Raw genomic sequence first — 27300 nt, forward strand, 5'->3', positions numbered from 1 at the left:
AAACCTGATACTTGAAACCTAAACTCAGTCTGTTGGAATTTCTCAGCACAGCCACTTCCCTGCCCCTTATTGATGTAGGGCTCACTGGTAGCACACAGTCTTCTCCATTATCTGCAGGATGAGTGGTTTCTGGGTCCAGAAATATTTTCTGGATAAGGGCCAGGTAGGTGGCAGATTGATACAATTAGCAATTGTTTATCTATGATTGGAAATGTTTTGTCTTTTTCCACCTGAGAAGGCCAAATGTGAATCATTGTTTGCTTTAAACAACTCTACTGGCTAAGTTGTCCTGTCTGTAAAGACATGGGCGGGGTATTATGGGTTGTGCTTGATGCCATGATTAGATTAGCTCTCCCTCCCCTCTCAGTTTTTCATAGAGGCATATACTCTTGTATCCAGCCTGTATTACAAACTCATCTCTGGGCACAACACTGCCCTTCAGGCTAAAAATCTGCAACGTCATTTGTGATTAGTTTTTCTAGCTTTCAATGGAGTTATATCTGATATCTTCTTTTCAGAAGTAGTTTTGTTGTCTCAGTGTTTAGCAACCTATTTCTGTCTAACATATCTGCTTCAACATAATATAAGAGAATGGAGTTGAGGGGTCCTCAGCTATTCATTATGTAGCCTATTCTAGTCTGTGTGAAAGATCATTGGACTATAACATGACAGAATGTAAGTACCTCTTTCTGATTGCAGAAATGTTGCGGCACAGGCTAGCCTAGATGAACATTTCACTCCTCAAAAGAAAAATCTAGCAGGCTATGCATGCAACTATAAGGAAACTAAGCTAATACAGAGCATTTCATTTATTAAATGGCCGGCATCGCACAAGTCTCAGATTTCTACTTGATTACCAATTAAGGGTTGCAGAAGTATCACAAGCAGTGGTTATCAGGTGAACTAACAGCTGACCTGTGCATCACAATCGTAAGTACAACCATCATACAAACACAGCAGTGTCTGACATTTAACCTAAAGGAGGCTGTGGCTCAATAAGGCTTGAGCCTTCTTAGTTGACCCTTTGCTCCAATTGATTATGTAAGCAAAGCGCAGAGACCGTCTGGATTCCGATACACGCAGCAGGGTTCATGACAGGGCAGCTATAATACACACACACACACACACACACACACTTTTTCCATTTTATTAGGTTTACTAGTGTAAATAACACCTACCCTCTTTGTTCTCACTCATGTAATTGATCCCATTTTTGGTCCCCACCAGGATAAAACATGTACACACACACACACACACACACAAACCACTGCTGCCTCCTTGTTACCGCTAAGCCACTAAATGTGCCACACTGATGCCAGTCACACCCTGACTGTCTGGCTGGCTGGCTGCTCAGTTCAACAACACACCATGCTGTACTGTACTCTACCGTCTAGACACACCATCCCACTCCACTTGTTTATGTCTCTCAGACAGCACCACTGACACAAACATGGGCCAAACACGTACAGTCAGGCACACACACGGAAAGGCAGGCACATCAACCGGCGCAACCGCACAAACAAACGCATAACAAGCAACTACCATCATTGCACTTTGATAAATTGTCCAACAGGTATTTTGGTCATTTAGGAGATCAAACCTAGTGAATGTAAAAGCGCTATAGATTTGTTTGACGAAGGATGGGTGTAAGCTGTGATGGCCCCAATCCATGTCTTCTTGCCAGTTATTATTACAGCATTCAGACTTTGTTACGGCATGTCCCGGAGAGCTGCTGTTTTCACACTGACTTAACAGCATTTGGATTACAAACTAGTCAGGGATGCCATTGGATGACTAGAAGATCTCCTAGTTTTCCCCATTAGTTGAATAAGGGCTGTAATCAAAAGAACTGAATACGTTCTAAATAGGAATCATTTTTGGTTTCTGAAACAAATGTTTTAAATGTAGTATGCTTTTATTGCTCATTTACTCTTTTTGTGCTGTAGAATTTGCAGCACAGAGTTGAAGAGATGTGTCTTCTGAGGCACAAGTTTTCATGAATTCTGACAATCGCTCCACACATCGTACCTGAAACAAGAAATTGCAACAATCACCACATTTTGTGACCTTAGTTAACAACTGTAAAACATGGTTGAGCGTTGTGTTCACATGCTTACTGCACTGGATTTTGGTATGCAGTGGATTCAAAACAGTATCCAGTGTGATTAGTCCACATTATGTCACTTTGGTACGAGTTACACAGGAAAAGAAACAAAGACCATAGGTTTATCTTCTAACTCAGGTTTTGTCATATGCCTAGGTGTCAAACGTGTTCTTTCCACTGATCCATTTTTCTCTGTCTTGTCCCATTTTAATTACTGGGTTGACACTGTAGCTCAAGCATGCAAGTACCTCTCGGTATGTCCTGCTGTGCCCAAAAGTTATCTTAAAAAAGAGCTTGTCTCAATTTGTCCCGACGGGTCTTGCACTGTGATTTATTTATCTAATCTGTGCCCTGACTTCACACCACACACAGCATTCAGTGTCTCCTCTCTGGTTCATTGTGTATGAGAGGTGCAGCTGTGGTGCTGGCTGGTTCCCGCCAGGCTAAGACAAACTCAGTGCCCCCTTCGACCACACACCCTGGATGGCCCACTGCGCATACACATACACACACACACACACACACACATAAAGTGTACATCCATTCAAAATGAAAATGCACAGCAGACGCATATATACAAACAAACAAGCATGCATGCTATACACATACTATACACACACACAGTAGTGCGCGCACACACACACACACACACACACTTGTCGACGGCCCTCAATGCATCTCCGTCTGCCCTTCGTCTCCCCTCCAAAACCACCAGGCAGTTCACACCGGAAACTCTGCTTTCTTCCTCAAGAAAGAGCTTCCTTTGTCTTCGGAACAGAGAGGCCTTTCTCTGCTCTCCGTTTGCTGAAAAGAGAAGGTAGGGAGGGAGAAATGAGAGAGAAAAGGGAGGGAGATGGGGGACAGTGAGAGATTTATAGAGGGGGGAGAGAGTGAGTGAAAATGACTGTGAGAGAGGACGAGGGAAACCAGTTTGAAGATGTTTAAAAGATGCAGTTGTCCCTCCATTACTCTGAAACAAGACTGGCTCTGGCAGGTTCTGGCAGTTTGATAGTCTGATTACATCATCCCATTTCAGAGAAATAAAGTGGCATTGCTTTTCACCCACTGTTTTTCTGTTTTCATTACTTTCAGACCGCCCTTTTCCTTTAAAAAGGCAGCTTTTTGGACCCCGTGAGACATGGAAGCCATCACACTGGAGCCTGGTTGTCTAGCTATAGTAGAACAAGGAACAAGCAGTGATTCTTTCTTAACCAAAAATGTCTAATCTGCCTGAGAAATAAGACTTGTCATCCATCACACACGCTTGCACCCAAACCCACACCCACAAACCCATGCACTCAAACCCACACACACCCCTGTCTACAGGGCAGTCTGCCTTTCACCGTATGCCTATTTGCCGTCCCTATCTGAGGTCATAGAAACCAGGAGGTGTAAATGAAATGTTGTAGTATTTCTCCACACTGCTGCTGGGTGACTTGTGGTTTTGATGGATGACATGCTTGTACCAAGACAGTGTCACCCCACTCAAATGGCTGAATCATTACTGTCTGCTAGCCACAGCCTCTCGTTATTATGATCAACAGAAGCCTAGACAAGAACTTGTCAGGCCACTAGTCAATCTTAAACCTGCCGCTAATTTCTGGACCGTCAATTTAAGTCAGGGTGAATTATCCACTCTGGCTCTGGAAAGAACTATATACATTCATGGGGTATATGTTGTTTGCTGTGGTACAGAAAGTTCCATCTGAAGAATAGGTGGTGCTGTTTCTTACCTGTTACGTTGGATTATTTAATATGATGGTGCATATTTGTTACGAATATTTTTGACACAAAGTAATCATTACAGTCTGGCTGTAGGAACTGTGAAGGAGCATTTCTGTTTCCCAGGGGAGTTGTTTTGTGCTCCTTCAGTTGTGCAGTAATGATACTACTGATCTGGGCCCGGTTTCCCGATAACGTGGCACTTACGACGGTTTAACGATGCACATAGTCTTAAAATGGACTCTTTTACGACGGACATACGCCTGTTTTCCAAACCATTACGATCGTCGCTCTTTATAAAGTTATGTTACGGCCGTTTGGAATGTTTAATGTTTACAATGGAATTGGGCTAAAACATAGCCAATTGCGTGTCGATAGAGCTTGATCCTTCCATCCATCCATCATCTTCCGCTTATCCGGGGCCGGGTCGTGGGGGCAGCAGTCTAAGCAGGGATGCCCAGACTTCCCTCTCCCCAGACACTTCCTCTAGCTCTTCCGGGGGGACACCGAGGCGTTCCCAGGCCAGCCGGGAGACATAGTCCCTCCAGTGTGTCCTAGGTCTTCCCTGGGGTCTCCTCCCGGTGGGACGGGACCGGAACGCCTTCCCAGGAAGGCGTTCCGGAGGCATCCGAAACAGATGCCCAAGCCACCTCAGCTGACCCCTCTCGATGTGGAGGAGCAGCGGCTCTACCCTGAGCTCCTCCCGGGTGACCGAGCTTCTCACCCTATCTCTAAGGGATCGCCCAGCCACCCTGCGGAGAAAGCTCATTTCGGCCGCCTGTATCCGGGATCTTGTCCTTTCGGTCATGACCCAAAGCTCATTACTGCAGAAGCTGCACCGATCCGTCTGTCAATCTCCCGTTCCATCCTTCCCTCACTCGTGAACAAGACCCCTAAATACTTAAACTCCTCCACTTGAGGCAGGCACTCTCCACCAACCTGAAGTGGGCAAGCCACCCTTTTCCGACTGAGGACCATGGCCTCGGATTTGGAGTTACTGATTTTCCTCCCCACCGCTTCACACTCGGCTGCAAACCGTCCCAGTGCATGCTGAAGGTCCTGGTTTGAAGGGGCCAACACGACAACATCATCCGCAAAGAGCAGAGACGAAATTGTGTGGTCCCCAAACCTGACACCCTCTGGCCCCTGGCTGCACGTAGAAGGGCAGCCCTGCCGGAGTCCAACATGCACTGGGAACAAGTCTGACTTACTGCCGGCAATGCGGACCAAGCTCCTGCTTCGGTCGTACAGGGACCTGACAGCCCTTAGCAAAGGACCCAGGACCCCATATTCCCGAAGCACTCTGCACAGGATGCCGTGAGGGACACAGTCGAATGCCTTCTCCAAATCCACAAAACACATGTGGATTGTTTGGGCAAACTCCCATGAACCCTCCAGCACCCCGTAGAGGGTATAGAGCTGGTCCAGTGTTCCACGGCCCGGACGAAAACCACACTGTTCCTCCTGAATCCGAGGTTCTACTATCGGCCGTATTCTCCTCTCCAGAACCCTGGCATAGACTTTCCCGGGGAGGCTGAGAAGTGTGATCCCCCTATAGTTGGAACACACCCTCCGGTCCCCCTTATTAAAAAGAGGGACCACCACCCCGGTCTGCCATCCCAGAGGCACTGTCCCCGACCGCCACGCGATGTTGCACAGGCATGTCAACTTATCAAAAGCATATAATATACTTATCAAAAGCATATAATATCGCTGGCGATGTATTCTACTACTACTTATGCATCAGTAGGAAAATGTAAAACTTGAAAAAGTCTTGAAATTTACGGTGGACGAAACATTATATCCAACCAATGGGGTGGACTTCAGCCAAAGAAAATCTTATCTCCGGAAGTCGATCCAGTGACATCAAATTATCACTTCCTCCGGTAGTTAAATAAAATGTATGCTACGTAGGCATTTTCAAACACCCAAACCGGGACCATTGCGTAACGGCATGTTAATGCATGAGAACATATATGCATAGACATAATAAATCTTAATAATCTTTATTATGTCTTTCCATGCATGCGCTTGTTGGTCATCATGCGTACTTGATGGAACGGGGCGGGCAATGAGGTTTGATGAGAATTGTTAATTTGCTACGCAGTTCTACGCATTTGTTTGTTTGGCTCCGACTCGTATGTGGAAACATTGCAGTATTATTCTTATTATTTTAATTGTGGTGAAAACCATGACAATTTGAGTGTTTTACATATATTTGTCGGGACCCGGGACACCCAGCTTGAAACCGGGACAATCCCGGGCTAACCGGGACGTCAGATCACCTTATATTACAGCAATCAAAACATGATTGGTCAACCGGGAATATAAAGCAATTAGTTAGAAAAATAATTTCTAATAATTTGGAATACAAATGGAACGCAAGATTAAACAAGCATTTAGAGCTGAATAAATCAATGTTCTTCTTCACGAGGTTGAGGCACCAGCACCGACCCAGTAGCCTACGATGTGGGGTTTCAGACTCGTTCATTTTTAATACTTTCTTAATTATTTCTTGATTTATTTCTTTATCTTCAGTTGACAATTTCATTAAATTACATTCACATCCACTCACGCACGTATTATATAATGTGTCTAAATAAATTGATCGAAATAAAAATTGTTTTGATAATTTTTCTATTGGCTTAATATTAACGGTTTGCTATCACTCCTCGCTATTTCACAAAAACCGTCAAGTCCTGTTACGACGCACTAACGAGTGGTCCGGAGCACTCGTTAATTAACAAGCGATGTTACGTGCCACTTAAGTAACGATGCTTTCGGGAAACGCACTGAAAAAATAACGAGGCATTTACGTACATCGTACGATCATCTTAGGAACCCAGGTCCCGTTCTATTAATTTAGAGCATTATCTCTTCGTACAATGAGGGAAAATATTTTTGGGTGGCTGAGGATCCAACGTTTTCGGTGATGTTTAGTCCACCTGGACCCAAAGATTCTGAACTCCCAAATCGTCTATATGCAGGTCACATGGGACGGTGTTGGCCATTATTCAAAAGACACAGGTAGGCTTTGGTATTACTTGTTACAACTGCTCTAAACACTTTTGCTTCAAACCATTGTGTGCCACTTCAAAACAACACCTTACTGAACAAGATTCAAATGCATTATCACATGAATTGCAACTGACTGAGATCCTGTATAATGTTGCATCAATGTTTCCAGGTAAAACTTGAGGATTTTGATTGAATACAGTGTTGTTTTTGTCTTCCAATAATTGTAAAAGCGTTTAACAAAATAATTAAAATGTAAATGTTATACACCATGCATATATTATTTGGTGCCGTTTGGCCTGTGGCATATTAAACATGTGATGTTGCAGAAATAAATTCAGATTTCATCAAACTTCAATATTTGACCCTTATTTTGCATGCATTAAAATGACCAAAATGACAAATGTGTACCCCTCCAGTAACACATTTGCAGTAATTCCTTTTGCTGAGTGCATGACCTTTCACCTAAAGGAGGTGTTGGCTCAATATGTGCTCTGATGGGTTATGTAAGGGAAAACACACAGAGAGCCTGAAGCAGCGCTCACTAATGACTTTTATCAATTGAACTATAGCCGGTTAAAGTGTCAGACCTTGCGTCCAGAACGTGCATGTGCTTTGCCAGTGAACATGTTTCTGTAAAACATGTTGAGCCCCCAGCTAACGCAAGTAAGCATTTTTTTGAAGAGGCAGTTGTGTTAAGGAACCTTGGTTTACAAAGGCAGGAACCGATAATGCCAACTCAGCACCAATAGAGCACTCTTAAAATCATCCTAACAGTTCCACATGCTCATGACTTTGTTATTATTAGTCTTATTCCAATTATCACCTTTCGAAAAAGTTATATTTAAGGGTTAGGGTTATGTTAGATCAAAACTGAATCTGCCTACAGTGCCTTGCAAAGCTATTCACCTTTGGTATTAATTTACAGAACATGCCCACAACTCTGAAGATGTTTTATTTTTCTTTAAATTGTTTTTATTGTAAAGCAAACAACAAATAAGACAAAATAACAGAAAAGGTCAATGTGCATAACTATTCACCCCCCTAAAGTCAATACTTTGTAGAGCCACCTTATGCGGCAATCACAGCTCCATGTCGCTTTGGATGAGCTTGCCACATCTTACCACTGGGATTTTTGCCCATTCCTCCTTGCAAAACTGCTCCAGTTCCTTCAAGCTGGATGGTTTGCACTTGTGAACAGCGAGTCTGACCACAGATTTTCTATTGGATTGAGGTCTGGGCTTTGACTAGGCCATTCCAACACATTTACATGCAACCACTCAAGTGTTGCTTTAGCAGTGTGTTTGGGGTCATTGTCCTGCTGGAAGGTGAACCTCCGTCCTAGCCTCAAATCATTCACAGAGTGTTACAGGTTTTGCTCAAGAATATCCCTGTATTTAGCACCATCCATCTTTCCCTCAACTCTGACCAGTTTCCCAGTCCCGGCTGCTGAGAAACATCCCCACAGCATGATGCTGCCACCACCATGTTTCACTGTGGGGATGGTGTTCTTTGGGTGATGTGATGTGTTGGGTTTGCGCCAGACATAGCGTTTTCTTTGATGTCAGAAAAGTTAAATTTTTTATAACCTAACCTTGACTTGTACTTCTCAACAACATTGTCCCTTACTTGTTTGGAGAGTTCCTTGGTCTTCATGGCAGGGTTTGGTTAGTGGTGCCTCTTGCTTAGGTTTTGCAGCCTCTGGGTCCTTTCAAAAAAGGTGTGTATGTGATGACAGATCATATGACATTTAGATTACACACAGGTGGACATCATTTCACTAATAATGTGAGTTCTGAAGGTAATTGGTTGCACCAGAGCTTTTTATGGGCTTCATAATGAAGGGGGTGAGTACATACGCACATGCCAATTTTTATTTCTAAAAAATTGTTTTATGTATTTTTCTCATTTCACTTCACCAACTTAGACTATTGTGTTCTGATCCATCACATACAATTCAGATAAAAAAAAACATTGAACTAAAGGCTGTAATGTAACAAAATATGTAAAAAGCCAATGGGGTGAATACTTTTGCAAGGCACTGTATGTTCATATACCTATACAGTATGCATATTCATTCCACAGGCCTGTCCAGCAAACAGGGGACATCCTAAAGTTATCCAAAAAAACATGATTGCTTTCTATTTAGCCAGTACCGAACCACCATTTGAACATTTCACAGGTGAAATTTGAGGAATCTATTACAGCAGTGATGGCCTATTTTGAACACCTTGGCTCTTAAAGGGATAATGTTTTGACCTAGATAGTTGGTTCAATAATGATAGCCTATTTAGGTTAGCTACTGTCTGTATCTTTCAGTAGTTTACTAAGTAAAAAAAACAAGTTTGATAGAGACATTTTTACTTCGGAAACTTTTGTTAAACACTTCCCAACAGTGTCCCGGGTCGGACACACCCACAAATTCAGAATTACATACAGTGAGCTTATATTGGCCTATTATTGCATAAAGCAATCATGTGTTTTATGGTTGTGTGTAACTTTTGTCTATTGAATCCCAGTTAGAGAAATCAATAGAGTATTAGTTGATTGGGTCTTCACTCATCTTTGCATGACTTGCACAAGCACCGCAAGACTTATTGTTCTGAGTCAATTACAGCAATTAAGTTTACTGTCTAACTCATATCGCATGACTTGCACAAGCATTGTAAAGAGAGCTGTGAAGGCTCTTACCAGTAATGGATTTCTATTGGTGAGTAAGCTACGTATTTCCTTGTGATTGAGTCGGCTTTCTCTTTGAGAGTTTTGAAGATATCATCTGTCACTCTATCTGGTATCAATCCACCTTTTCCTTGCATTTGTTTTTAAATATTTCGAGGTAGGCGTCATCTCATTAGTCAGTTTGTTTCACCTGCGTTGTCACAGCTAATACCTAACAACGCACTGTGATCATAACACACCAAACTGGATTTGTAAACAAACACTGCTATCATTGGTACTACTGGCGAACAACCAATCAATTAAAAATAGATTTGACGAGTTTATAGAGACTAGATTTACACTCAAAAATAGTCTACATCCACAGGACCTGGAAAGCCCAATGTTCAATGCTTTATAAAGTCATGGCTGCTGGCTTCTCTATGCATAGCTATAACTGGGCAGTAGACGCTGGTAGGACAAAATGGAGAGTGGTGTGTCTTCAGTAAAAGTATTTTTCTTGTTTGTGTTAGCATACCTCATAGGAACCTGCAGAACATTTTATCTACCTCGAGAGTTTTTGAAAGCAATTTTCCACCACAAATCTATGCTGGTCCTTAAACGGCACTTAAGGAGCAGCATAGAGCCATAAGTACACTAGAAAATATACACCCAGAGGTACTGTTCCTAATGGCCAGCAACTTTAGGAAAACAGAAATCTGATTTGTAACAAAGTGTAAATTGTGCAACTAGAGTAGAATTTTGATCAGTTCTACTCCACGCACAAAAGTGGAAGGCCATCCTCTGTCCTACCTTTTGGCAAATCTGACCTAAACTCTAGTCTTCTGCTTCCTTGGTACTGATAAAAATGTTAACAGGAAGTACCAGTTATGCATTAAATTACTTGAAAACCTTTAATGCATGCTTCAAGGCAAGTGATACTGAATCAAACTAGAGAGCACCTGTTGTACCTGAAGACTATGATCTTGCTATCTGTAGCTGATGCAAGTAAAACCTTTAAACAGGTTTACATTCACAAGGTCACAGAACAAGATGAAACACTGAAGGGCATACTCAGAGCATGTTCAGATCAGCTGGCAGGTGTCTTCATCTTCAGCTTTCCCTGACCAACTGGCTTCAAACACCATAAACCCTGTGCAAAATAACACAAAGACAAGTTACCTAAATGAATGGCTTAATACCCTACACCACAGATCAGTTCCTCCCAGAAATTCTTGCATTTTCTTTAAGATTGTTTTTGGCCTCTTGCTAGATCTTCTGATGAGAGCTTTCTCCTTACCATATCCTTAATTTGCAGGGATGTCCTGGTCTTTGTATTGTCCTGGTGGTGCCATCTTGCCTTTGCTTCTTAATTATGGTTTTCCCAGGGTTTCATGATACATTAAAATACATTAATTGTTGTATATCCCTCTGCTGGTCTGTACCATTCAACAATGAAATGATACAATTCGAATTTCTACATTTCCAGCATCCAACCAAGTAACCTATAAGGAAATTCTACAGGAACAGTTGATTTTATTTAGATTTAATCAAAATAACTTAAGATGATGTCAGATAAAATGTATATTATTTATATTATTTCACCATAAATTATTTAACTGTAAATTATTTGGAATTTGACCTATCCTAGCTGTGACTCAATCCACCAGTAATGTAATGTTGACCTATACTAGCTTTGACTCCTTATCCTCTTTCCCCTCCTAACTGTCACACGTGGCTGAGGAACAAACGCTTGGCGCTCTTTACAGGGAGGTACCGCCATCTGGAAGACATTTCCCCTGATGGACCAGACCAGCTGGGCCCAGCCTTGGCCGGGGGAGGAATGCTGAGGTCCGGGTGCAGTGTGGACTGTGAGCTGGGTAATTACAGAGTAGTGGAGAGTCAGTAACTTAGAGAAGGAGAGGAGAAAGGGAGGCGAGATGGACGGCGGCAGCTTTGAGTAGTGGTTAGAGGAGTACATCTGTATTACACAGGAAGGAGGAGAGGAGCACATGGGTTCACCCACAGACACACACACGCATGCACACAATGTACACACATGCTGTGCACACACACATCACATACGCAATGTACACGCACAGTATGTACACACACATGCACACAGTATAAACACACTATACACACACACATGCAGTACAAACACACTGTGCACACACACTGTACAAACACTATATATATATATACTGTGTGCGCACACAGTACACACACTGTACACTCACTGCAAACACACTCTACACCCACACACAGTATAAACACACTGTACACAGAAACACTGTACACAGACGCCCTGCAACACACACACACTGTACAACCACACACCTTGCACACACAAACTATGTACACACATGCCCTGCACTCACAAACACTGTACGACCACACACTTTGCACACACAAACACTGTACACACATGCCCTGCACACATGAGCACTGTAAGACCACACACCCTGCACACACGAACACACTATGACCACACACCCTGCACGTACGAACACTGTACGGTAACACTTTATTTGAAGGGGTGTGCATAAGAGTGACATGACACTGTCATGATACTTTCATAACCACGACATGACACATAAAGGAATCATTTTGAACGTTTATGAATGTTGTCATTAGGTGTCATTCGGTTGATTATGTCATTTTGTAATATTTTATTTTCACATTATTATTTTATTTTTTTCAAGGTTGACATGGTTTGGGATGCTTTGTTTTAACAACTTGACATTAACTGAGACAACATAACCTGCCAATGTCTTTGTTATGAAAACTTGACATTAACTGAGACAAAATATCCTGTCAATGTCTTTATGACAACTTGACATTAACTGAGACAACATAACCTGTCAGTGTCTTTTTTTATGACAGTAACCAAGACAACATAACCTGTCATAAACATGGGCCTAATTATCAAACTTGAAGAAACTATTTAGCCAGTATTCTGTCTACCGTAAAAGGAACTTTGCTGATCCTAAGACTGGTGCTCATACTCATTGTGCATGCATGGTAGAAATACAAATTGGAAATATGGAGTCATAAAGGTAATCGCACTCCTGAATCACAGAAGATTCACCTCAAAATGATAGTGGCACCACTGGTTAGCCATACGCCATTATAATGGTGTCTTGGGCAGACCATGATGCGAAAAAACAATTCAAGAGAATATCAAGGTTCTTTTCAGGAACATACAGTAGTTTGTACTGTAATTTTGTAAATGTTTATGCAGGACATCCATTTATGTAACTAGTGGTTTGCATGAACAATAGGCTAATAAAGTAATATACATTATTCAAGAGATAATATACATAATCCAATCTGTTAATATGAATGCAGTGCGGTTACCATTATGAAAAGGAAGACTGGTGTGACACATACAAAATATATGGTCGCATTTGGGGTTGATATAGAATTTTGAAGGACACTTTTATATTGAAGGACACTTTCTACGGTTGGCCAAAAGGGGGCAGTTTGACGTGGTCGAGTTGCGTTGGGACTGTTAACGATCAAAACCCCTGCCTGTTCTCGGAACTCTTCAAGGAAAAGACATGGCTTTCTCATCATTTATCCTGTTTTCCTGGTAAAGTACAAAAGTACACCGGACCTTTCGATACGGTTTGATAACTTGCCTGTTAAAGTGTATGTAGAGGGTTGGAAAAGCATAGTAATTGTATAACTATTACAGAGAACCATGTCTATGTAAAATTTCATGATAGTGGTGCATTCCTAAAGAAAAAACAAATTTGTTACTGTACTGTACTGAATAGTTTTTTTCCAAAAACAACACTCTTGACATTATCCCTATGATTAATGTAATTGAATTTTGTAATTGTATTGATTAGGATTAGCGAATAGCTAGTTCCTTGTTCCTTATTGTTAGCTGGCTTCGGTTGGTTATTACAAGTTAGCTGTATGCTAGCTCCAGTCAAGTGTTTGTCAGTTCCGGGTAGCACTTTGCTAACTTGCTCAGCCATGTTCTTTTTGTGTTAACATGAAGGTAATATGTTAAACTATCACTATCTAGCCTACTTTATAAAAATGTTTTCAATGTGATTATAGTTGATTTTACTTCGCCTATTGTTCATGCAAAGAACTAGGTACTGTACATGAATGGATGTCCTGTATCAACCTTAACAAATTACTGTACTAACTGTTCTTGCAAAAAATGTCTTGTTAATCATTGTTCATCAATGTTCGTTCAAGGTAACTACTGTATTTGTTAATGGTTATTCATGTACCCTTATCGGAAAGTATTACCAAAGTAGGATTGTTGCAAGATCTTTTTTTTTTTAGGAAATTTTTTTTGTGCCAAAACACTAAAGGAAATGTATTGCTTTTGTTGAGGTATTTAAAAGCATTTGACAGACTTAATTACATATTTTTGACAGTATTTGACAAACTTAATGACATCTTTATGACAAATCCAAATTGTACCACTGTACTTGAGGTTAAGAAAAATATTATTATAATGGTGTCATGATAACCAATGTCAAAACCAACCACATATGACAGTTGTATTTAATGTTAACACATAAAGCTAAATAGTTTCTTCAAGTTTGATAATCAGGCCTGCTATGACATGTTTATGACAGGTTATGTTTCTGACTAACTGCGCCACAGCATGGTTTGGCGTTTCCTCTGTAGCCGACTGGAACGCCCTGGAAGGGGTGGTGGAAACCTGTCACTGGTACCCACATCACTGGTACCCATCTCCCGGCCATCGTAGACCTCCAGCACAAGCGGTGTTTGCACAGGGTGTGTGGCATCATCAGGGACCCTTCACATCCATGCCACAAACTGCCCTCCTTCCATCAGGCACGTGGTACAGGTATTTTAGTTCCCGCACCAGCAGGCTCAGGGACACTTTCTTTCCATCTGCTGTAACCCTGCTGAATTCCGTGACCCATCACTAACCATATCCACCCTATGTCCTACTGGACTTTGACACTGCCTTGCAAAGTCTGAGGTTTTCAGTTGTTACAGGTACGTCTACCTTGGGAACCTCATTGCTGCTATCCCTGCATTTCAGTTGCACATGCTACCCTACTTCAATTTCAGTGTACTGTACTTGTTCAATTACAATAAAGTTGGATCTAATCTAATGTTGTCGTGGTTAATGTCAAGGCATTGACAGGTTGTGCTGACTCAGTTTATGTCAAGTTAACTTCCCTAACAATGTCAAACTTGCATTGAAAATGACACAATCAACCGAATGACACCTTATTGACGACATTCATAAACGTTCATAATGATTCTTACGTGTCATGTCATGGCTATGACACTATCATGACAATGTCAAGTCACTCTTATGCACACCCCTTCAAATAAAGTGTTACCCACTGTACACACACGCCCTGCACACACAAACACTGTACAACCACACACCCTGCACACACAAACACTGTACAACCACACACCCTGCACACACAAACACTGTACACCCACACACCCTGCACACACAAACACTGTACACCCACACACCCTGCACACACAAACACTGTACAACCACACACCCTGCACACACAAACACTGTACAACCACACACCCTGCACACACAAACACTGTACACCCACACACCCTGCACACAAACAATTAATGCCCACACGCACTGCACACACAAACATTGTACGCCCCCATGCCCTGCACACGCAAACACTGTACACCCACACGCCCTGCACACTCAAACACTGTATGACCACACCCTGCACACATGAACACTGCACTTCCACGCCCTGCACACACACAGTGTATGCCCACATGCCCTGCACACACAAACACTGTACTCCAACACGCCCTGCACACACAAACACTGTACACCAACACACCCTGCACACACAAACACTGTACACCAACACGCCCTGCACACACAAACACTGTACAACCACACACCCTGCACACACAAACACTGTACACCCACACACCCTGCACACACAAACACTGTACAACCACACACCCTGCACACGCAAACACTGTACAACCACACGCCCTGCACACACAAACACTGTACAACCACACACCCTGCACACACAAACACTGTACACCCACACGCCCTGCAAACACAAACACTGTACAACCACACGCCCTGCACACACAAACACTGTACACCCACACACCCTGCACACACAAACACTGTACAACCACACACCCTGCACACACAAACACTGTACAACCACACACCCTGCACACACAAACACTGTACACCCACACACCCTGCACACGCAAACACTGTACAACCACACACCCTGCACACGCAAACACTGTACACCAACACGCCCTGCACACACATACAGTGTACGCCCACACGCCCTGCACACGCAAACACTGTACAACCACACACCCTGCACACACAAACACTGTACAACCACACACCCTGCACACACAAACACTGTACAACCACACACCCTGCACACACAAACACTGTACAACCACACGCCCTGCACACACAAACACTGTACAACCACACACCCTGCACACACAAACACTGTACAACCACACGCCCTGCACACACAAACACTGTACAACCACACGCCCTGCACACATGAAAACACTGTACGCCCACACGCTCTGCACACACGTGCACTTGCACATACATCTGGGAAAGATGAAAGCCTGTTATTAGAATGTCAACGAGGCCAGCACAACTGTACAGCTCGTCACACACACATTTCTGGGGGAGCAGCGGAGGATCAGAGACAAGATGGGAAGAGGAGAATAAGGCAACAGAAATACTGACAATAAGTGGAATGTTTTATCGGACAAGGTCACCATTTCCAGTTATATTGGAGATCGATGTTTGCCCTCTTTACATTCCAGTGTGCATTTCTAGGTGACTCAACACTTATATCACAAATGGTAAAAATAGTTATTCAATCATGACAAACAGATATGTGGCTATTTAGAAGCATGACTTATTTGTGTTTTTCTTTTTTTAGATGTGTTAAACAATGCCAGCAGTTGATAGTCAATCACTCCTTCCAAGTTATTGTGCTAATGCTGCATAAGACTACTGTATTTATTCCACATTTGTGGTTGTGGTAGTCCCTATAATAATGCTCACGCACACCCACACTCATCCCAAACAAGGAAATAAATACACAGTAAAATTTGTTGTGTTGATAATCCTTGGAAGCCTTGTGGTATTTTAGCTAGCTTCTGTTACACAAGGATAAGCTGCTTAATATTAATTCCATAGTTATCCAAGAGGCTATGTGTGTGTGGCGGGAGGGGTATATATTTAAGGAGTGTATATGTGTGGGTGTGAGCCTGTCCTTTAACCAGGATTAGTGAACATATTGTAGTAATGTTAAAGATTGAAAAGCATCAGACGTCATACATACATAGAGAGATGCGGAGAGAGAGGCTGAGAGAGAGAGAGAGAGAGAGAGAGGGGCGGGGAGAGAGGCTGAGAGAGAGAGAGAGAGAGGCGGGGAGAGAGGCTGAGAGAGAGAGAGAGAGAGAGAGAGAGGGGCGGGGAGAGAGGCTGAGAGAGAGAGAGAGGCGGGGAGAGAGGCTGAGAGAGAGAGAGAGGCGGGGAGAGAGGCTGAGAGAGAGAGAGAGAGAGAGAGAGAGGGGTGGGGAGAGAGGCTGAGAGAGAGAGAGCGGCGGGGAGAGAGGCTGAGAGAGAGAGAGAGAGAGGCGGGGAGAGAGGCTGAGAGAGAGAGAGAGGCGGGGAGAGAGGCTGAGAGAGAGAGAGAGGCGGGGAGAGAGGCTGAGAGAGAGAGAGAGAGAGAGAGAGAGAGAGAGAGAGAGGGGTGGGGAGAGAGGCTGAGAGAGAGAGAGCGGCGGGGAGAGAGGCTGAGAGAGAGAGAGAGAGAGGCGGGGAGAGAGGCTGAGAGAGAGAGAGAGGCGGTTGAAGATCGAAGATTCCTTTCTTTCCAGTGTGTAAGGATTCCAGTCTGGAATTCCTGATTGAGCAAGCAGCACAATTAGAATTGGAACAGTATTGGGTGTGCTTCAGAAGACACATCTCGACATTGACTGTCCAATGACCACGGGGAGTTGCTGCCATTAAGTAAGGCCTTAATCCCAAAGTGGATATCTTGAAATTGAGGGAGACATTTTGGGTATAAAAAAAAAAGTTAAAAAGTTAAACTTAATATAGTTTAAACACTGTTGCCTTGTTTTGGTTTGGCATCCTATGGCAGTGGATTGTGTTTTTATGTGAGTCTATTTCCTTTTCACCCACTTTATTCCTTACAACAGCCGACCAATCAGATCACTGAGGTTGAAAGGAAATACCTACATTTTACATTGACTAGTGACTTTCCTGGAGGATGTTAAACACACGAGCCTCAAACACAATATTCCCAGATAGACGCAACCATTGACCTGTCCGACAAGACATGATAAAATTCTGGACCACGTTTAGAAAGCTATTAACAGGGCTCATCACACTACCACCCATGTCCCTTGGGAAACTCAGACCATGTGACACTCCCACGCATATGTCCATACAGACAGAAACGTAAACCTGCAAAGCCAGTCAAACATACAATGTGGAAACTGACTGATGAGGGCGTTTGGGAGCTAAAGACTGCCTTCACACCACAGATTGGGACATATTCAAGTACAACAATGCTAACGTACCCACTGAGGAGTCTATGTCATACACCAAGGGGAGCCAGATGTCCATAGGGCTCTTCGCTCCGCCACGGAGGAGGCCAATAACAGATATTTCTCAATAGAGGGGTCATGAAAAAGCTAATTCCAGGAATTATGTCTGCAAAACATAATTTGGAGTTAGGTAGAATAAGCATTTCTGCAGTAATGACTGCTCGTCTGTTTGAAAAGGCATCAGACAGATTACAAACTAGAAACCTGTTCTTTGTTGTCATTGTGGAACCAGCACTGCCAAACAATCTGCAGATTTGACTCACAAAGGCCCTCAATAAGCAGGTCACTACAGGTCAGATTCCTAGACAACATCTCGCACAATCTGAGCCGGGAGGACATCCACATGGCAATCTGAACTGGGAGGACATCCACACGGCTATCTCAGCTGGGAGGACATCCATATGGCAATCTGAGCTGGGAGGACATCCACACGGCAATCTAAACTGGGAGGACATCCACATGGTTATCTCAGCTGGGAGGACATCTACACGGTTATCTCAGCTGGGAGGACATCCATGCAGTTATATCAGCTGGGAGGACATCCATGCAGTTATATCAGCTGGGAGGACATCCATGCAGTTATATCAGCTGGGAGGACATCCATGCAGTTATATCAGCTGGGAGGACATCCACATGGTTATCTGAGCTGGGAGGAATGACCACTGTAGCCATTCAAACGGTTTTCTTGTGCTTTCACTCTGACCTGGCATGTCAATATAATTTCTCAGTGCAAATGGTTAACAATATTCATTGAGACCCAGGGCAAGTGCCCCGCTGATTCACAACCACATTTCTACATGTTCCTTGTGTATTCTGCTACTCAGTCTCAGTAGAAAAAAATATTTTTGAAATCCAAATAAATGAACTGACCGGGGCTCCCTAGCATTCCGGGTCCATTCGGTGGTTGTCCGACTAAAGCTGAGGTGCGCCCCTGCGTTCATGCCCTCCCTCCCCACCCACTCCCCGTTCCACAGTGTGTGCTTGTCATCCTTCCCTGTGTGAGAAAGAAGCTCAAGCTGGACGTCTCCGCCTGCGCTGCCTCAGCCTATCTGTAACACAGCTGCTGCACTGAGCCTTCACAGCGGACACTGGCGTACCGTAGCCCCGCTGGAGCAGAGGATTGACTCTGTGCCAGCTCGACCCCGTTTCACCCAGCTCCATTCTGCAGCCACAGCACGGCAGCAGCCAGACTCAGAGCGGAGTGGCAGAGAGCGCAGCTTTTTTCATGCAACTCAATTCTGCTGGCGAAGCTGGTAGGGGAAGCCCCTCACCATCAAACACTCTCAGTACCCACATATACACACACACACACACACAGGCGTGTGCAAGAGAATGCATGCACTGGCATGCACAAATCCCCCCTGGCATGCACGTGCAAACACACACACACATACAGAGAAGACAAGGCATCTCTGGGTTGTTGATTCACAGGCATTTACACATGTACACGTGGAATCTGAGGGAGGATAAAGGGGGGCAAAGTGGACAGAGTCACAGTCACATCTGGCCTCCTCAACACGTCTTAATCAAACAGACAAGAGGCCAGGGTGAGGGAGGGCGAGCCGGGGGTGGGGGGCTCGAAACCCCACACTGCTACACCGAACCGCCATCGCTCACGTGGACGAGGCATCATTATCTGCCCAACGCAGCGGTCCTAGTTCTCGTCGGAATCTCAGCGGTGTGTGCGCGCGCATGTTGGTGCGTGTGAGTGCGCGTGTTTTGGCATTAACAGTTGGTTGCAAGATCGCTCTGTGTGTCGGTGAAATGAAGCTTAATGGTATCATGAATATTCGAACCTCCTCCTGGCTCTGCACTCGTTTAGAGCGATGTTGATTCTATCAGGAACTGGGAGCGGTCTGCTCTGTGTATGTAGGGGATGTTAATAAGTGAATTGTGTGTGCGCGTGCGTATCTTTGTGTGTGTGTATGTGCACGTGCCTGCATCCCTGTGTGTGTGTGTGTGTCCCTCTTCTTTGGGAAGAGCTGCTGTGTTCATCACGACAAGAAACTCATTGACCTGAATCAGTAAGGAGCCGCGCCCAACCTGAAGGATGCTCGTATTAAGGGGCCCCCTGTTGGTGGTTGAAAGAACAGCAGCCTCTCCAACAACCCCCCCATACTGAAATATCAGAGACAGAATCACCTTTAACCGACATGTGCTTTCACACGTATTCACTTTCCTTGGTGTAATGATGAGGTTAGTGGTAGGCAACTTCTGGTGACAAAATACACAAAATCTACAGAGTTTGCAAATTTATATACAATGTTGACTTACAGTTGGTGCAGCCACTTATTTATAATTTCAGTATAGTATAGTGATTTCAGGAAGTTTTTAGACCTCTTTACTTATTTTGTTATAGACTTTAATTTGGACTTGATGAAATATATACTGTGTGTGTGTGTGTGTTTATACATACACACAGACATATTATACACAGGCAAACCTCCCCACACACGCATACAGTATGTACTGTATATACACGTACAGTGGATATAAAAAGTCTACACACCCCTGTTTAAATGCCAGGTTTTTGTGATGAGACAAAGATAAATCATGTCAGAACTTTTTTCCACCTTTAATGTGACCTATAACGTGAACAATTCAATTGAAAAACAAACTGAAGTCGTTTAGGGGGGGGGGGATTTAAAATTTTAAACTCACAATAACCCATAAGTATGCACACCCTTAAACTAATACTTTGTTGAAGCACCTTTTGATTTTATTAGAGCACTCAGTCTTTTTGGGTAGGAGTCTATTAGCATGGCACATTTTGACATGGCAATATTTGTCCACTCTTCTTTGCAAAAACGCTCCAAATCTATCAGATTGCGAGGACATCTTCTGTGCACAGCCCTCTTCAGATCACCCCACAAGTGTTCAATTGGATTCAGGTCTGGGCTCTGGCTGGGCCATTCCAAAATGTTAATCTTCTTCTGGTGAAGCCATGCTTTTGTGGATTTGGATGTGTGCTTTGGGTCATTGTCGTGCTGAAAGGTGAACTTCCTCTTCATCTTAAATTTTCTAATGGACGACTGAATGTTCATAATTCCCTCCACCCTGACTAAGGCCTTGGTTCCAGCTGAAGAAAAACAGCCACAAAGCATGATGCTGCCACCACCATGCTTCACTGTGGGTATGGTGTTCTTTGGGTGATGTGCAGTGTTGTTTTTTGCGCCAAAAATACCTTTTGGAATTACGGCCAAAAAGTTCAACTGTGGTTTCATCAGACCATAACACATTTTTCCACATGCTTTTGGGGGACTTGATGTTTGTTTTTGCAAACTTCATCCGGGCTTGGATGTTTTTCTTTGTAAGAAAAGGCTTCCGTCTTGCTACCCTACCCCATAGCCCATTCATATGAAGAATACGGGAGATTGTTGTCACATGTAGCACACAGCCTGTACTTGCCAGAAATTCCTGCAGTTCCTTTAATATTGCTGTAGGCCCCTTGGAAGCCTCCATGACCAGTTTTCTTCTCGTCTTTTCATCAATATTGGAGGGACGTCCAGTTCTTGGTAATGTCTCTTGTGCCATATTTTCTCCACTTGATGATGACTGTCTTCACTGTGTTCCATGGTATATCTAATGCTTTGAAAATTATTTTGTACCCTTCTCCTGACTGTTTATCCTTCAACAAAAAAAATCCCTCTGATGCTTTGGAAGCTCTCTGCGGACCATGGCTTTTGCTCTGAGATGCAACTAAGAAAATGTCAGGAAAATCCTACTAGAACAGCTGAACTTTATTTGTGATTAATCAGAGTCACTTTAAATGATGGCAGGTGTGTAATGACTTCTATTTAACATGAGTTTGAATGTGATTGATTAATTCTGAACACAACCACACCCCCAGTTATAAAAGGGTGTGCACACTTATGCAAGGTTTTTATTTTTCATTTTTCCCCCTTGAAGATTTCAGTTTATTTTTCAATTGAATTGTTCACATTATAGTTCACATTAAAAGTGGAAAAAGTTCTGACATGATTTTACTTTGTCACATTCTTTTACAAAAACCTGGCATTATTATAGGGGTGTGTAAACTTTTTATATCTACTGTGTGTGTGTGTATGTATGTACAGTGCGGAGAACAATTTTGCAGGTTTTCCAACTTACAAAGCATGTAGAGGTCTGTCATTTTTATCATAGGTACACTTCAACTGTGAAAGACGGAATCTATTGTATGGTTATTAAATAATTAATTTAAATTTTATTGCATGACATAAGTATTTGATCACCTACCAACCAGTAAGAATTCCGTCTCTCACAGACCTGTTAGTTTTTCTTTAAGAAGCCCACCTGTTCTCCACTCATTACCTGTATTAGCTGCACCTGTTTGAAATTGTTACCTGTATAAAAGACACCTGTCCACACACTCAATCAAACGGACTCCGACCTTTCCACAATGGCCAAGACAAGAGAGCTGTGTAAGGACATCAGGGATAAAATTGTAGACCTGCACAAGGCTGGGATGGGCTACAGGACAATAGGCAAGCAGCTTGGTGAGAAGGCAACAATTGTTGGCGCAATTATTAGAAAATGGAAGAAGTTCAAGATGACAGTCAATCTCCCTCGCTCTGGGGCTCCATGCAAGATCTCACCTTGTGGGGCATCAATAACCATGAGGAAGTTGGGGGGTCAGCCCAGAACTACACGGCAGGACCTGGTCAATGACCTGAAGAGAGCTGGAACCCCAGTCTCAAAGAAAACCATTAGTAACACACTACGCCGTCATGGATAAAAATCCTGCAGCACACGCAAAGTCCCCCTGCTCAAGCCAGCGCTTGTCCAGGCCCGTCTGAAGTTTGCCAATGACCATCTGGATGATCCAGAGGAGGAATGGGAGAAGGTCATGTGGTCTGATGAGACAAAAATAGAGCTTTTTGGTCTAAACTCCACCCACCATGTTTGGAGGAAGACGAAGGATGAGTACAACCCCAAGAACACCATCCCAACCGTGAAGCATGAGGTGGAAACATCATTTTTGGGGAAGCTTTTCTGCAAAAGGGGACAGGACAACTGCACCGTATTGAGGGGAGGATGGATGGGGCCATGTATCGCAAGATCTTGGCCAACAACCTCCTTCTCTCAGTAAGAGTATTGAAGATGGGTCGTGGCTGGGTCTTCCAGCATGACAACGACCCGAAACACACAGCCAGGGCAACTAAGGAGTGGCTCCGTAAGAAGCATCTCAAGGTCCTGGAGTGGCCTAGCCAGTCTGAACCCAATAGAACGTCTTTGGAGGGAGCTGAAAGTCTGTATTGCCCATCGACAGCCCCGAAACCTGAAGGATCTGGAGAAGGTCTGTATGGAGGAGGGGGCCAAAATCCCTGCTGCAGTGTGTGCTACAGGAAACGTATGATCTCTGTAATTGCAAACAAAGGTTTCTGTTTTTTTTTTTTTCTGATGTATCAAATACTTATGTCATGCAATAAAATGCTAATTAATTTCTTAAAAATCATACAATGTGATTTTCTGGATTTCTGTTTTAGATTCCGTCTTTCACAGTTGAAGTGTACCTATGATTAAAATTACAGACTTCTGCATGCTTTGTATGTGGGAAAACCTGCAAAATTGGCAGTGTATCAAATACTTGTTCTCCCCAGTGTATGTGTGTATACACTCACCCAAAGGATTATTAGGAACACCTGTTCAATTTCTCATTAATGCAATTATCTAATCAACCAATCACATCTCCTGAACTCCAAACTGAATGTCAGAATGGGAAAGAAAGGTCATTTGAGCAATTTTAAGCGTGGCATGGTTGTTGGTGCCAGACGGGCCGGTCTGAGTATTTCACAATCTGCTCAGTTACTGGGATTTTCACGCACAACCATTTCTAGGGTTTACAAAGAATGGTGTGAAAAGGGAAAAACATCCAGTATGCGGCGAAAATGCCTTGTAGATGCTAGTGTTCAGAGGAGAATGGGCTGACTGATTCAAGCTGATAGAAGAGCAGCTTTGACTGAAATAACCACTCGTTACAACCGAGGTATGCAGCAAAGCATTTGTGAAGCCACAACACGCATAACCTTGAGGCAGATGGGCTACAACAGCAGAAGACCCCACCGGGTACCACTCATCTCCACTACAAATAGGAAAAAGAGGCTACAATTTGCACAAGCTCACCAAAATTGGACAGTTGATGACTGGAAGAATGTTGCCTGATCTGATGAGTCTTGATTTCTCACCTAAAGGATTATTAGGAACACCATACTAAAACTGTATTTGACCCCCTTTCGCATTCAGAACTGCCTTAATTCTACGTGGCATTGATTCAACAAGGTGCTGAAAGCATTCTTTAGAAATGTTGGCCCATATTGATAGGATAGCATCTTGCAGTGGATGGAGATTTGTGGGATGCACATCCAGGGCACGAAGCTCCCGTTCCACCACATCCCAAAGATGCTCTATTGGGTTGAGATCTGGTGACTGTGGGGGCCATTTCAGTACAGTGAACTCATTGTCATGTTCAAGAAACCAATTTGAAATGATTCAAGCTTTGTGACATGGTGCATTATCCTGCTGGAAGTAGCCATCAGAGGATGGGTACATGGTGGTCATAAAGGGATGGACATGGTCAGAAACAATGCTCAGGTAGGCCGTGGCATTTAAACAATGCCCAATTGGCACTAAGGGACCTAAGTGTGCCAAGAAAACATCCCCCACACCATTACACCACCACCAGCAGCCTGCACAGTGGTAACAAGGCATGATGGATCCATGTTCTCATTCTGTTTATGCCAAATTCTGACTCTACCATCTGAATGTCTCAACAGAAATCGAGACTCATCAGACCAGGCAACATTCTTCGAGTCTTCAACTGTCCAATTTTGGTGAGCTTGTGCAAATTGTAGCCTCTTTTTCCTATTTGTAGTGGAGATGAGTGGTACCTGGTGGGGTAGCCCATCCGCCTCAAGGTTGTGCGTGTTGTGGCTTCACAAATGCTTTGCTGCATACCTCGATTGTAACGAGTGGTTATTTCAGTCAAAGTTTCTCTTCTATCAGCTTGAATCAGTCGGCCCATTCTCCTCTGACCTCTAGCATCAACAAGGCATTTCGCCCACAGGACTGCTGCATTCTGGATGTTTTTCCTTTTTCACACCATTCTTTGTAAACCCTAGAAATGGTTGTGCGTGAAAATCCCAGTAACTGAGCAGATTGTGAAATACTCAGACCGGCTCGTCTAGCACCAACAACCATGCCACGCTCAAAATTGCTTAAATCACCTTTCTTTCCCATTCTGACATCTGTTGCATTGTGCTGTGTGAGTGGCCTTTTATTGTGGCCAGCCTAAGGCACACCTGTGCAATAATCATGCTGTCTAATCAGCATCTTGATATGCCACACCTGTGAGGTGGATGGATTATCTCAGCAAAGGAGTGCTCACTAACACAAATTTTGACAGATTTGTGAACAATATTTGAGAGAAATAGGCCTTTTGTGTACATAGAGAACATTTCAGATCTATGAGTGTTGCGTTTATAATTTTGTTCAGTGTATATTCATATATTACACAGTGTAATGTAACTACTTAGATTTGAGGTGTGTTGAAATGGTGATCCTCGTCTTATTAGTAGGTCTCTGACAGATGGCCAGGATCTGAGGGCCACAGCATGGGGAGAAGAATTGTTCAGGGGGTAGGAATTTTTGGTCATGATTATCCTTTATTGACCTCTGGCTGCCGGAGGAACATCTTGGCTGTCCGGTTTCGGAAGTGGTCAGCGATTATTGCATTCATGTTTTGCCTTTCTTTGGACTGTGAAATGCCTTGCAGTTTCCTTATACTCTGCTGTGCCTTGGCGCTATCACGACTTGGGAGAGTTTGTCTTGTAGTATTTCTTGGATGATGGTTTTCTCTGATCTTAAGTCCACTTAAGTGCATCTTCTGGTTGTTGATGTTGGAGGATGCCACGGAGGCCCAAAAAGATGCTGTCATCCACACACTTGTCGGCTTCATTGGCAAACTGCCATAGGTCAGAAAGGCATCTGTAATGGTTTTGAGATGGGTTTAAGACAAGGCGCTAAAAGCTTTTTATGATGACTGAGGTGAGGGACACAGGTCTGTAGTCGCTCAGGCACGACACCTCCTGTTTCTGGGGACTGAGATTGTGATGGAGGATTTGAAACAGGCGGGAACAGTGCATTGCTTTAGTGACAGACTGCATATGTCTGTGAAGACTAAGAAACCACAGCAGACAGGTCGGGTCATAACATAAAGGACAACAGCTATAGTGATGTCCGGTCGACCTTGGTACCTCTGAGTAATTTTATACACACTTTGGGTTTTGTCTTTCAGAGGTCACAGCATTTGTACTTTATTAATAGTTTTGCAATTGAAATGAACGAGACATGATACCAGATTTTCGTCTGAGATGTCACTTGTCACTCATCACCTTCCCGAGTTAACTTGGGACACTTTTCCAACAAATACTCATTGTAGTTACCATGGTGTAAAGCCAATACTCGCACAGTGTACATTGGAGTGGAATGAGAGGTGATGTAGCAAGTCCTTCCAGCAACAAAAAGAGAAACCAAATAATGTTGCTGGAGTGCCAAGTTAGTTAGCAGGTTAATAGGGTTATCAGTGTCCTTCCAGGTCAGTGCTGTGGCCAAAATGAATATATATTTATATAAAGTATTATGATAATGGTATTTAAATGAAATATTTATGACATTTGATGTAGACGAAATAGGCTCTAATATAAGGGCTGGATTGGAGATGTGCGGTGTGTCTGGTGTAGGAGCTGTGTTGTGAATGAAGAACTGTAGAAAACACGAACCAAAGATCACTGTGTTCACCATCCTGCCTCACTCCCCACCTCTCCTGGGAACGGTCCAGTTGAACAAATGACCAAATCCACCAGACAAATTGTACTGTTTATTCTATCCTCACGCTGGTGAGAAGGATTCAGATCCGTGGTCTCTGAAACCTGAAATAGACCAAATCATACAAGTCGGGAGATCTACAGATCGTATTGGCCAATAGCCGGCCTATTACGGTGTAGTATTGTGACGGGGTCCCAGGCAGGGCTCAGATACTGTGAGTGACCGCAAACACACTCCCAGTGATCCAAGCTATTGTTATTATTAAAACACTGTCTCTGCTCCAGTGATACTGCTTGGTAATCGGTTGACCCCTTTTGAAACCCCAGTATTTCTGGATTAGTGAGTGACACACA

General features: G+C 43.4%; 1 long non-coding RNA gene across 1 annotated transcript in view; it reads left to right on the forward strand.

Annotated features, from left to right (window-relative positions):
- The window catches only part of LOC105020255, a 94397-nt gene that overhangs the window by 60605 nt on the left and 6492 nt on the right, over nucleotides 1–27300 (forward strand). The gene's annotated exons all lie outside the window — the stretch shown is intronic.

Source organism: Esox lucius, chromosome 23 (assembly GCF_011004845.1).
Source record: "Esox lucius isolate fEsoLuc1 chromosome 23, fEsoLuc1.pri, whole genome shotgun sequence".
Lineage (NCBI taxonomy): Eukaryota > Metazoa > Chordata > Actinopteri > Esociformes > Esocidae > Esox > Esox lucius.